Genomic DNA, 14,200 nt, shown 5'->3' on the forward strand with positions numbered 1-14,200 from the left:
TTACAGTGCTACTTATTAATAATTCTAGTTTGACTGAAAGAGTAAATAACAACAAACTCGTGAATTTATGAACACTGTTACAGACACCAGTTATATTTATAGAAATAGAAAATTATAGGGGTTTTAATTAAAATATGTATATATATAATCCACCCATATTCTAACATCCAAAGTATTTGTTTATTGTTGACATATGTTATTCCCCTTCTGTTCTAGTTTTGGGTACTGTACTTACATAGATTGCCATATAGAATCCATCTTTTCCACTATACTGTCTCTCTCAGTGTGGTCTTCTGTTGAACTGCTTCTGTTGTAGGGAACAAAACTTACTTTCTCCAGTCTTTTTGAACATAATTAATTTCCAGTATTTTTCACACTGCCCTTTCTTTTGGCTTCCCTGTTTCTATGATACTCTTTCTAAAATAAATAACCAGGTTTTCTCAAGGCATACTTCACCTTGCAAATTATTTGAGTGCTATATCTCCTCTAATTTGCATTCAGTGTATGATCTGTATTATTTTTTACTTAACATTTGAAACATTTCAGATTTTTCCCACCTCAAATCTTTTTCATCTGCTAAGAATTTTAAAACAATTGATTATTAAATTGTTTTTTCACTTAGAGAGTTCCTACTCTCTGTTTTATCTTCTGAACCTTGAGTTAGATGAACCATTTTTCATTTCATTGCCCAGTTAGTATTTCACTGTCCTTTATAATAGTCGGCTCCCACTCTGCAGCGTATTTACTTCATATTCCTTCTTTCAGTTAATTTTTCTCCACCAGCATCTTTCTTTCTTCCATTCTGATGAGAATATAAAGGTCTGCATTAAAAAAAATGCAATGATTCTAGATCTGTGTAGCACGAGAGATCAGAATCTATCACCTTTATCATAATACTTCCTTGTGGCTATATTGTAATCATCATCTGATTTAATGCACAACAAAATGGTTTTAGTGTCTCTTTCATCCTGGCCCTTTCCTAATTATTACCATCTGATCACTACAATTACAATGAATATAATTTGTCACCTTTGCAAATGACAATAATAGTTTAAAATGTTGAATATCACATGAGAGAAGCTGGTGAGGGGCCTGGAGAACAAGTCGTATGAGGAGCAGCTGAGGGAGCTGGGATTGTTCAGTCTGGAGAAGAGGAGGCACAGAGGCTACCTTATCGTACTCTATAAATACCTTAACGGAGGCTGTAGCAAGGTGGAAACTGGTCTATTCTCCCATGTACCTGGTGACAGGACAAGGGGGAATGGGCTAAAGTTATGCCAGGGGAGGTTTAGGTTGGATATTAGGAAGAACTTGAAAGGGTTGTTAGGCATTGGAATGGGCTGCCCAGGGAAGTGGTTTAGGCACCATCCCTGGAGGTCTTCAAAAGACATTTAGATGTAGAGCTTAGCGATATGGTTTAGTGGAGGACTTGTTAGTGTTAGGTCAGAGGTTGGACTAGGTGATCTTGGAGGTCTCTTCCAACCTAGACGATTCTGTGATTCTGTGAGACATTTGAAATTTTGTGACTTTACTAGTGTTTGATTTATGTCATTTCACAGTCCTTGAATTCTGGCTTGTGTGTTAACGTTTACCCAAACACAGAGTCTTAGACTGAGCCCAGTGGAAAATTAAACCTTTTTACACTATGAATAACAAACATATTATCTTAATCTGAAAATGTGAAAGAGACTACTGAATTTCAAGTGTTGTTGTGAGGGTTAATTTTTATTCCTGGAGTTGAATATTCCCAAATCTATTTATTTGAATAATGTGACAATTTTTTTTATTGTTTATTTTATAAATAAACTGAATAGCGGTCCATAGATAACATCAGATCTGATTTGAACTTTCGATGACTTGGTGGCTGAGACAGACATAAGCTGCCTATGTGCATCTCCCTGATAATCTAGAAATTAAGCTAGTGTCTCTACAGATAGTGAGTCATTTTAGGATTTTTTGTGGGTTTTTTTTGTTTGGTTGTTTTAACACTAGCAGTACAAAAGTAAAATCCTGTAATATATGTGTAAAATTGGAGATATGAGATGCTTTTGTCCAAGGAAACATGATGAAAAAGCACAAACAGATTTGAATAGAATTTTCTTTAAACATTATTTGTTTGTAATTGCATTTTCATAACTGTATTTCAGACTCTCCTCATTTTATTAGCATTCTTCATCAATACCATGAATTTGTCTGTACATTCTTGTCTGTACACCTGTCTATTTTGTAAGACTTCCATTACACTTGCTACTTAAAACATTTTAGCAATGAAAGAGGGCACATGTTGCACTTACCGAGTCTGTCCTTGTTTAATAAAATACAAATACAATTTGCAATACAAAATTAGTTCATAATGACCGAACAACACAAAACCAGTGTCTATTGTTCAGAAAGTATGCTCTCACCACCCAGATTAAGTCTGTAAAAGCATTACTTGGGAGAAATTTCCAATCAATTAAAATTATCAAAACTCTATTAACTTCTAGTGTTTGTCCTTCCTGTGGCTGGATTTTGTTAATTAGAAACATTTTTGTTACTCATTGCATCATATTATTTTTGCAGAGATTTAATCAAAATGAAATATGTAAAGTTAAAACAGGGCAAATACTTAAAAGTAATGTGAATCACAGTCAGTAATGACTGACTTGTACATTTCTAATATTAATTAGAAATTTGGGTAGGGCAAAGTTGATGTGCTCAATGGTACACAAGCAGAATCATGGTTTCACCACCGCTGCACTTGCCCAGTTCTATCACTGCTGCACTTTGTTCAGTTCCATCAAAATTCATTCTTCATTAATCTGGGTGACTCTTACTGTAATACCATTTATATGGCATATAGCAACCATTAGTGATAGCACCCAGGATTATATAATAATTAACATAATGCAATTCAAATCATTGGCTATTCTTTCCCAAAATCAAATCCCCTTGTGGTATACATCGGACTTCCCCATTTTCTCTCATTATCCAGCAAGTTCAGCCAGGTCCTCAAGCAAAAGTAATCCTACAAAGGGATTTGCCTTTGCCCGAGCCAAGAATAACCCTAACTGTCTCCCTCAGCATGTTCTTTATATGCACTACAGAACTTTATCCCATTGTACAGTATGTAAGAGTTTTGATTGGGCAGGGCCAGCTCAAATCCCCTAGTGTTGACTAACAAGTTGGCTTTTGCTAAATATGTATCCCAATGTTTAACTGTCCCAGCATCTATTGTTCTCAGTGTAGTCTTTAACAGTCCATTACATCATTCATTTTTCCCAGAGGTTCATGCATGGTAAGGAATGTGATATATCCATTCAATACCAAGCTGTTTGGCCCAGGTGTCTATGAGGTTGTTTCAGAAATAAGTTCTATTGACTCAGTTCTTTCTAGGGTTCCATGTCACTGTAATTGCTTTTCAAAGCCCAGGATCATGCTTCATGCAGTGGCATGAAACCAGGCCTCCTCAGACTCTAGTTTTGCCCTATAGCACATGCTGGGAGTTCCTCAGAGAAACCCTGCTAATTCACACAACTCATCCTAGTTGTCATGAACTTCACTGCCATTTCAAAAATATAACACACATGTTGCAAAAATGCTATTTCTTCCTTCCCCAGCTTTAATCCTGGGTAGGCCTAGAGATCAGTAAAGAGCTACTCAGTCAATTATACCTGATCTTGCAATGGTGTGATATTTTCCTGGAAAGTATGATGTGTCAGTAGGCTTCATATGTCCCAGAAGTAGAATTAAACATCAATATGAGAGAGTGGAGCATGTACATAACCTCAGCTGATTCTTGCTAGTGTTGCTAGCATCAGGAAAATTATTAATGTTAGAAGATAATTGGTTTTCCTTTGGATTAATTATACAACAAACTTTTGCCTGAGGTACTGACTGTTGTATTCTATCCCATTCCTTACACACTGTAATTAACACTTAATTAGTATAAAAGCTCTTTTTTTTTTTTCACAAAAATTCTGTTACTCTCACCAAATACAAGAATAGGAAATGCTTCTACCTATATCTTTTTAAGGCCTACAAAATGATACAATCTACAATATGCAAAGGCAATGAGGGATAAAGAACAATTATGAACACTTGACATCTGAGAAAAAACGTAAGATACAATTTCATAGTTTTATTTATAATTGAATTTTCACCTTTTTTTTTCTTTGAGATTACCATATACTACCAGTGCCAAATAACAAGATTGTAAATACTGAGAATTTCTCATTCAATATTCAGAAACTACCTTTGGAAAACAGCAATATTGAACATATTTATGAAAACAAAAGGGAAATTTGTAATCTGTGATGACCGTAATTGCTTACAGCAAATACATCCTCAGAAGTGACAGGGCAATTGGAAACCTCGAGTTCAATTGTTGCCTTATTCAATAACTGACCTGCTCTGCAGATGAAGCAGACACAAACTTCTTAGCTGGAGGACTTCTAGTCCCTGAAATGAAGTACAACCGGGGTTGGAGAATGTTACAAACATTAAATAAATAATTGTCCTATGAAAGATATCTTCCAAAGGAAACTTAATGTGGCAGCCACCACTCAGCTTTAATTTAGATGTTATGTTATAATACTATTGTTGAATTGGTTACTAGCAGTTGGCTGACTACAACCTCTTACATACTCATCCAAGGTCATTATTTTCAGGTAACAGTAATAAACTGGATATTTTTGGGAAAAAAAATAAAAATAAAAATTGAAAAATGGTAATCCTGAGTACCATACAACATGAGTCAGCTTCTAAATCACTTTTCAGCTTTTTTTTTTCCAATTTTGAGAAGAATGTATACTTTTAGGGCTGCTGTTATTCAAGAATAACTTCCTTTTTTGGGGGAACAGACTCTGACAGAGCACAGTTTAAATCTGTTTACTAACTGTGGGAATATGCCTGAGTCCTTTGTTTCTAAACACTATATTAAATAAAGACATGGAACTCTATAATAAGAATGGCTCTGGATGAAATTCCAGTATGTTTTTATACAGCCTTGTCCTCAATATAGGTAGGTGGTTTTGGCTGTTTGGTTTTCTTTTATGTATATATGCATGTATGTATGTATGTATTTATTTACTTTGTCCTATTATTGACAGACTGTTTCAGAATGCCACTGATTAGAAATCTCCTTTCTTCATTTTCTTCTTAAAGGTATTCACTGCCAGTTTGCATATATTTTTGCTTTGGGCACCACTGTCCAGTAACTTATTACTTGCCTGGCTTTCAATTAATTACTGGTCAATTAAATGTGCCTGTGATAAAATTCACTATCGTTGGTTTACGCGGCAAGGTTTTGGGTAGCAGGGAACTATAGGGGTGGCTTTTGTGAGAAGAATCTAGTACATGCCCCATGTTAGATAAGGGGCCCACCGCTGGCCAGAGCTGAGCCAATAAGCGATGTTGTTTGTGCCTCTGTGAGAGTATATTTAAGAAAGGGAGAAAAGCAAAACAAAACAAAACAAACAAACAAAAAAAGGTGGGCAGAACAGCAACTGGGAGAGAGAGGAGTGAGAAAATATGAGAAAAACAGACCTGCAGACACCAAGGTTAGGGAAGAAGAAGGGGAAGAGGTGCTCCAGGCGCTGGAGCAGAAGTTCCCTTGTGGCCTGTGGTGAGGACCATGGTGAAGCAGGCTTTTCTACCCTGAAGTCCGTGGTGTACCACGGTGGAGCAGGTGGATCTGCCCTGATGGATGCTGTGACCTGTGGGGAAACCATGCTGGAGCACATTCCAGGCTGGAGCTGCAGCCCATGGAGAGGGGACCATGGTGGAGCAGGTAACCTAGCAGGAGCTGCTGCCTGTGGGGGGCCAGGTTGGAGCAGTTTGCTCCTGATAGATGGACCCCATGGTACAGACCCATATCTGGAGCAGTTCTTGAAGAGTTGCTGCTGCCTGTGGGAACCCCATGCAGGATCAGTTCAGGAAGGACGGCATCCCATGGGAGGAACCCTACATTGGAGCAGGGGCAGAGAGTGACTGTGAAGGAGCAGCGGAGACGAAGTGCTATATAGACTGACCACAACCCCCATTTCCCTGTTCACTTGCACCACTAGGGGGTAGGGGGTGGAAGAGGGTGGATGGGGGGAAGGTGGTTTTTGTTTCTTTCCTTTGTTTCTCACTTTAGCTTGTTAGTAATAGGCAATGAATCTCCCTACTCTTAGTCTGTTTTGCCAATCATGATAATTGTTGAGCAATCTCTCCCCATCCTTATCTCAACCCTTGAGCCCTTTGCATTGTATTTTCTCCCTCTTTCCCTTTGAGGGGGCGGAATGAGAGAGCAGTTGTGGAGGAGCTCAGCTGCCCATCTGAGTAAAATCCCCACATTCATTCATTTGTTAAATAATTTAAGTTGCCATCTAGCCAAAAGAGGTGATTTTCACACTATATTTAACATTGGTGTGGCCTCACCTTGAATATTGCATGCAGTTCTGGGCTCTGCAATATAAAAAGGAAATTAAGATACTTTCAGAGGAGGATATCAAAGCTGATAAAAGGCCTCAAGGCTTGTCCTATGTGGAGAGGTTGAGGAGAATTGGGCTGTTTAGTTTGGAGTAAAGAAGACAAAGAGGCAACCTTATTGCTCTCTACAACCAAGGGTGACGAGAGCAAATTGAGAAGAAGGTGCCAGTTTATTCGTCCCTGGTAACAGATATCAGGATACGTGGGAACAATATAAGGGGAGATTCAGGCTGAACATTAGGAAAAAGTTCTTTGCTGTCAGGGTGGTCAAACACTGGAACAGGCTTCCTAGAGAAGTGATTGGTGCCCCATGCCTGTCAGTGTTCAAGAGGCATTTGGATAATGCCTTCATTAATATACTTTAACTTTTGGTTAGCCCTGAAGTGATCAGGCAGTTGGATTTGATCTTCTTTAAAGGTCCCTTGAAATAAACTATTCTGTTCTATTGTATTCTGATGAAGATTTGGACTATGTGATAAGCTCTCATTACTAGATTTATCCTATAAAATACTACTTCTATTTAAAACATTTTTATGTTTGGTTCTAGACAGTAGATAGCTAATAAAAGTAAAATTCACAGGAGAAGAAAAGTAAAGCTTAATTAAATTTTATTTTTTTTTTATTTTTTATTTTTTTACTATTTGTTATTATTACAATTTATGTTCAGCATTGCTTGGCAAAGATTTTAATTTTGGATATGACACCTACATTGAAAATAATATTACCAGTCTACAGACTAAAGAATTCACAGATTTCAAATCAGATTACTTTAAATTCTACTTTTTAAATTTAGATAATTTTTTATTAAGTCTTAATTTTAATTAACATAAAAATATTTCACATGCATACAGGAACATAGAGGTGTTTTTTTTTTTTTTTGTCAAGTTCACCTCTGATTAGCATATGTAGAATTAATGAGAACAACGAAGATGTTTAAGACATTGCCTTAAACTTGAATGAAAAGATAGAAAGCTGAATTTTAGTTTCCAAAACCTATTTCTCTGCTTATATTTATGTCAGTTAGTAGCAAAAGTCGTTGCAAAGGTTGCAGTAACGAGCAAAGTGAATTTGATTCAGCTGCTTCTGATCTTGTACAAACACAAAACTGCAAATTGAAAAGCTAATTAAGATGATGGAGTGATGCGAAGCACATTGTGCAACACATGGCATAAAACCCATGAAACACCTATTGTAAACCAGCTGGTATCCTTTGAAACCAGAAGTAGTATAGACTGATTTCTTCTGTTAAGGCAGAGATATTAATATTATGCATCAGTTGGTTGGTCATTTGTTTTAAAGTCAGCAACCTCAATAACAACAGACTGGACTTTAAGCACACATAGCAGTATAGTATGGAATAACAATGCTCCATCAATGTTGAACTAATGGAACTGTTGAATAAACAAGAAAATGGGAGGTGTGAAGTGCTGATAAATGCAAAGAATTGGAAATCATCAAGCAAGAACTCTGTTTCTTCTTCATAGTCCTTTTTGAGTTTGTGCAGGATACTTATTCGTATTTGAATTATAAGAAGGTCAGATGAGCAAGATTAAAAAAAAAATACATTTTTATGACAGTTCATAATTAGTTATAGTGGAAATTCATGCCAAAGCAGAACAGATCTGCAGATTTTCTAAGTGTGGTGTGGTAATAGCTGGACCATATATTTTCCCACAGCAAGCCACCCCACTGTCAAAGTAAAACCATTGTACTATGCATCAGATAAAGAGCAGAAATTACCAGTTTCTTTTTCATTAAGTAGTTTAAAGATAATTAAAAAGGTGTAATATTTTAGATGTCATAAATGACTCTCTGTAAATATGTATTTTCTTAGTTATTTTAATTAACATATTTTATAGTCTTTTAACACTGATCTAGTTAAGAGGTAAAAACAAAACAAAAAAATAGAAGGGCAATATGTAGCTGTAGAATCATGGAATGGCTTGGTTTGGAAGTGACCTTTAAAGATCATCTCATTCCAACCCCCCTGCCGTAGACAGGGATGACACCCACTAGATCAGATTGCTCAAAACCCCATCTAAACTGACCTTGAGCACTTCCAGGAATGGGGCATCCACAACTTTTCCGTGCAACTCTGGGGTGGATCTGAATAATTTTTAAGGTCTCTTCCAACCCAATCCATTCTATGATTTTATTATATTGAATTTTGTGATATTATATATGGTATAGAATCATAGAATACTGATATATTAATATCTTCTCTAGACATCTTTATCTAACACTTTTGAAATATGTATGTTTTGTTCTGTCCTTATTGTAGGCACAGAAGTGCCAAAGTCTAATGAAATTTGATTAAACTTTGATTAAGTTATTGGTATTGGGCTTTCAAATGTTATCCTGGATAAAAAGACTGGATATATTATCTTTAGCAGTGTCTAGACATTTAAATATTTGTCTAAAATTACTGTAAAGAAAAAGAAAAAAAAAGCCAAATTGGATAACTGTAGTTTCATTCTCTGTGGGGAAAAGAAAAAAAAGAAAAAAAAAGTAAAATGTGGAGTTTTTTTGGTAAAGCCCTTTTAAAAATATTAAATCTAAAACATTTATTTGGTAAGATAAAAACCTCCTCAACTCTGTTCAGTGACACTATAGGAAACATCAAGAAGACAAGTGAAAAACTGGAACTGATGTCTTGTTTTTCATAAAGTTCCTCCCTTTCTGTTAAAAGCACTGAATTATTACTTCTCTGTTAGTAAGATCAATTGGGTCATTAGATCTGTCCCCTTGTTGTCCATAGGTTCATGCCCAGTACGCTGCGCCAATAAGCTCACAGAGTCAGAATCCACACAAACGTCTTTTAATTAAATAATTAATTATATAACTCTCCAGAGTCAGGTCCTTGGTGATCTTTCACAAAGCAAGCACACCTCTGACTTGAATCACCGTTATTTATACATAACAAGCTTGTGAAAAACATCTCTTTGGCTACTTTTTCTCTATTAAGCTCACCCAACTTATCTCTACTGAGTTTGCTCATTACAGAGGATCAGCTGGGGGGGTCAAATCCTACATTAGCATACATTAGCATTTTGGTGGGTGTGATTTTTAATATTTAATGACCTTTAATGAGCAAAAGACCACTATAGGTCAGTCTGGAGCTGTTTTTCTCCTTGGTTTTTTTTTTTTTTTTTTTATCTTTTATCCCTTATCTTCCTTGCTTCTGCTAGCTCAAGGCTACCCATCTCTCTGTTTCCTTAGTTTCTCAGCTAAAAGACTACACAAGCTACAGACCTCTTTATTTTCTTCAATGTTTCTATGTTGTTTTTTTGTTGTTGTTGTTTTGTTTTGTTTTTTCCCCCTGCTTTGGGACTACGCCTTTGCTAGAACAGAGCAGAAGAGGTCATCTCTATTTCCAATTGTCTTTTCATGAATAAAAGTGAGAATGTTTCGTGTATCTCTGTTATTTTTTTATTCAAGAGTTTTCTAATTTTGAATGAAGTTTGATTTATAACATCATGTATGAATATGAATGGTCATAACAATGTGTGTATAGTTCCGTGCATGAAAATTATTCAGAAAAAAAAGAAAAGTATCACACATAGTAAAAATAAGTTTTAACACCAGGTATCTCTGTGTGTCTACCTAGAAATTATTACTTAATATAACTGTATCACTGGAAATTTAAGTTCCTTGTTGGGATATTGAAAATGAGATCACATTTCATCCTCTCTAAAATATGAACATAGATGGGTAATTTTACATAACCAGAATTGAAAGTGTGTCTTAGAAGCTCTATTTCAATAATCAGTTCCTGCCTGTGACTGATTTTGGACATCCTTGCCAAGAAAAAAATGTCTGTGCCTCTGTGTCCAGGACTTGAGTGCTATGTTCATATGGTAATATGCAATTACTGTAGAGATATTAGGATTCAATGTAAATGAATCTAAATATGTTAAAAAAAAAAAAAACAGTTATGCTTAGTTGTGAGAGTGATCTCAGTTCATATATACTACACTAACACATCTAGAATAATTCTTACACTGAGCTAACTACTTACTTAGAGTTATTTCAGGTATGCTTAACTTAGAACATATAGTGTGTGCATATACTCATTCCATTAGCTTTAAGTTAAGATTCTTAATGAGAATTTTCAGTTGAGGAGAATGTCTAGAGAGTGTACAGAGCCTCTGCTGGAAACTGAAACTGTCAAAAGTAAAATCTGATTTACAAAGCTAGGAGGAAGGGCAATAGGGGATGTGGCTAACAAAGATCTTCATGTACAATTCATCTGCAACCTCAGGCATCCTATGTCATCTATTTTCTGCCTGATTCATTTGCTTGAAAATATTAGTTCTGTGTTCTTTCCTTGCTAAACTCTAGCATATATTTAGATATTGTAAGAACAATTCATTATGGTTACAGAAGAAAGACCATCATCCTTAAATGCATAATTTTGCATTGCAAAGGGCTGAAAGTTGCTGTCTGTGTCATATTTTGCTCATGTGTGTCTCAGGTAAATAACTGTACTAGAGGAAAATGTCGAACAATAATTGAGTAAAAACGTTTTTGTTTTTTTTTTCAGGTAAGAGAGCTCTCCTTACCTCCTTTGCTTTTTTCCCCATTCTTTTGCACTATTTCCTTTCTTACCAACTCTTTCATGAACTATTCAGAATATTTTCTCATCTGGTTATTATATTGTCCTTATAAGGAGAAGACTATCCAAAGAACATGACAGGATGAATTGATCAGAATGGTTTAGGTTGATATTTTAAAAACACATTTATCAAATGCAATTCCTAGACCATGTTCCCCAAAAGTGAACCATTAAAAAATGTCAAATTGGAATTTTGTTACTGGCTGTCCTTTACTAATAATTCTTGTGTGTGAGAAAGGAGAATTTTACAGCAAGGAGATATTGAATCTGATACATTATGTTTCTTAGGGCTCAAAGCTTCAGTCCTATTTAGTGCCTCCTGAAGCAAAAAAAATTGTTAATTTTGTACAACTCAACCTAGCATTATAATACCAAAAGACATAGTATAGTTGACAGAGTAAGAATGAATTTTAATAAGATCTTTCTTCATCTATCTTCTCATTTCACACAAAAAGGACTCAGTTAAGTTCTCTGTATATATTCATGTACTTTTAACATGGGGAGTAATTTTTTGTGCAGTAAAATGCTCATAGGAGTATATTCCTTCTTGCTGGTTATTCATTTTATCAAAGTCAAAAGAAATATTGAATATCAAGAAAGATCAGATGACATATTTTTAAGTCTCTTTGTTAACAAGCATTAAATATTTTTGAGCATTGCCTACTTAAAAATTCCGAAGCTGTATACTTTATGTTAAATTAAAAATAAACAAACCATTCTTACCACAAATATTTGAGAAGTTCTCACTGCTCATCTTTGAAATCTTTGGGCTTGTTTATGAATTCTTTGCTTGTGGCCTTGTATACTCTCTTGGAGCTTTCTATCACTCCTTTTCCAAAATATTGCAAAGAAGTATAGTTCCACAGCACTAACTTACAATGGTTGTGGCATTTATGACAGAAGGTGATTCAGTCTAAGTTTCAAACATGCTAATATAAATTTGTTTTCTTTAATAAGATGAAATAAAATCTTGTTTCTGCCATTATAAAACATGGTTGACTGCCAGTTCATGCCATACTCATCTGCTTTATTCTGAACTGTTACAGTATTTCGACGAGTTTGCTGCTGAACTCTCTTCAGATCATTTCAGATAACTTGAATAAGCTGACCATTTTCTTAGTCTATGTGGGAATAAATGCCCACATTAAAAAAAAATAAATCAGCAAGTTTAGGGGATATCTACACATCCTTCACATTACTTTGTGCATCATGAGAAGACAAACGGTCGTGATGCTAAATGAAAAATTTCAGTCATTCTTTCCACAACCTTGATCTATAGTAGCTGCACAAAGCAAGAAATAGAATTTTATGACCTAAGTGTTTTTCTTTTTTTTTTTTTTTAATTTTTTATTTTGTCTTATGGCTAACCTAACTCTTAATGGATTTAATCCAAAACAAAATATTTCCATTAGTCCCTATTAATATCCAAATGCTCACAGATATTTAATGCACTGAGCAGCAGCATTCAATGCAGCACTAGACAAAACAGAGAAAAATGAATAAACAGTGATGTCTAAGTCCATGTCTGCAATTTGTTTAGATTAATAGTTCAAAAACAGTCTACTGATTGTTCTCAGTTATTGGACTTCAGATTGAATCACAGAGAAGGCTTGGAGATCACAAAGTATGTTCCTGTTAGATGAAACTAAACCAGATGACGCATCTCAGAAGGACACCTAATGCACTGTTGGTATTACTGAACATCCATCTCTTAGGATCAGACAAGAGCTAATCTGCAGACCCCCACTCCAAAATGCAGATGTTGAACACTGGATATTCAGCACCATCTGTCTTGCTCTGTAGAACTTTTTCTCCAGGGCCAAACTAAATTCTAATATAGACATATTCTAAGATTTTTGTTTTCTTCTCCCTCTGTTCCTTTGGCCCAGTCCCTTAACATCTGTTTCATCATTCCACATATTAGATAGAGGTACAGTCTCAGTGTTACATAATTTTTAAACTGTATCCATGCATAAAGAAATTTTTGGGCTCACTGATGGCTAAGAGGTTGTATGTGCTGCTCGCAGTATTTAGCAGCTTTGAAGCACCTGTTAGTTGGCTAGTCCATCAACCCATGCACTGTAGGTCCATCCAGCGTGTGTAACTCTTTGTTCACCAACCAAATATAAAGAGTGTTCTTCACAGATGGCTGGATAATCAGCATACACTGATGCTATTTTGAGGAGGATTAGCAGCAGAAGAAAGCAGCATCTGTGTTCTTTTCTAATAATGTTGTTATGAAACTCACACCACTGTTAGCGATTCCACAACTTGTCCTATCGGTGGTAATATAAGAAAAAGAAAGGGGTACTATGGAGCACTAGGAGTTCAATGGGATGTTTTCAGATATGTTAAGCAAGGCCAGTAGTATCCCATTTGCTCATTTCAGTGTGTATTCTTTCCTCAGACTTTTTGTTATTCTGGACTCTATCTTCATTTATCTCATGTTTTGTTTTGTAGAGGGTCTATTTTGCTGTTGATTTTTTTGTAGTTGTTGTTTGTTTGATACAAGACAAAAGTATATTTAAACCTTGATTTTTTGGCGTGGAATAAAATTCTTGCTTTTGCATTCACAGGTATTATATATTCACAGGTACTACAGAAATGCTGTTTATTATCTCATATAGCTCTTGTTATGTAATAATAACTAGTATTACATAATAACATGTAGCAATTTTACCTTGCTATGCAGCTGAACTCCACCACAGCCGCTCTTTCAGTCCCCCTCCTCAGAAGAGGAGGGGAAGAAGAAAAGGAAAGAAACAACTCATGGATTGAGATAAGGATAATTTAATTAAAGGAAAAATAATTATTAAGGGAAAATTATTAGTAATTAAATAATTTAACTAAAGGTAAAAGGGAAAGGGGAAAGGGGAAAACAAACAAACCAAAAACAAACAAAGACCGTGTGGAAGTGCAAAGGAAAGAAATTTCTCTCTGCTTCCCACCAATGAGCGATGCTTGACCACATCCTTGAAGCAGGGCCTCCAGACACGTAGCCATTGCTCAGAAGGAAAGGACAGACATTTTCACAATGAAAGCCCCCCCCCCCCCCCTTCCTTTTTCCACCTTTTATTGCTGAGTGTGACATCATATGATATGGAATATCCCTTTGGTCGGTTTAGGTTAGCT

Source organism: Anser brachyrhynchus, assembly GCF_964034855.1.
Source record: "Anser brachyrhynchus genome assembly, chromosome: 2".
Classification (NCBI taxonomy): Eukaryota; Metazoa; Chordata; class Aves; order Anseriformes; family Anatidae; genus Anser; species Anser brachyrhynchus.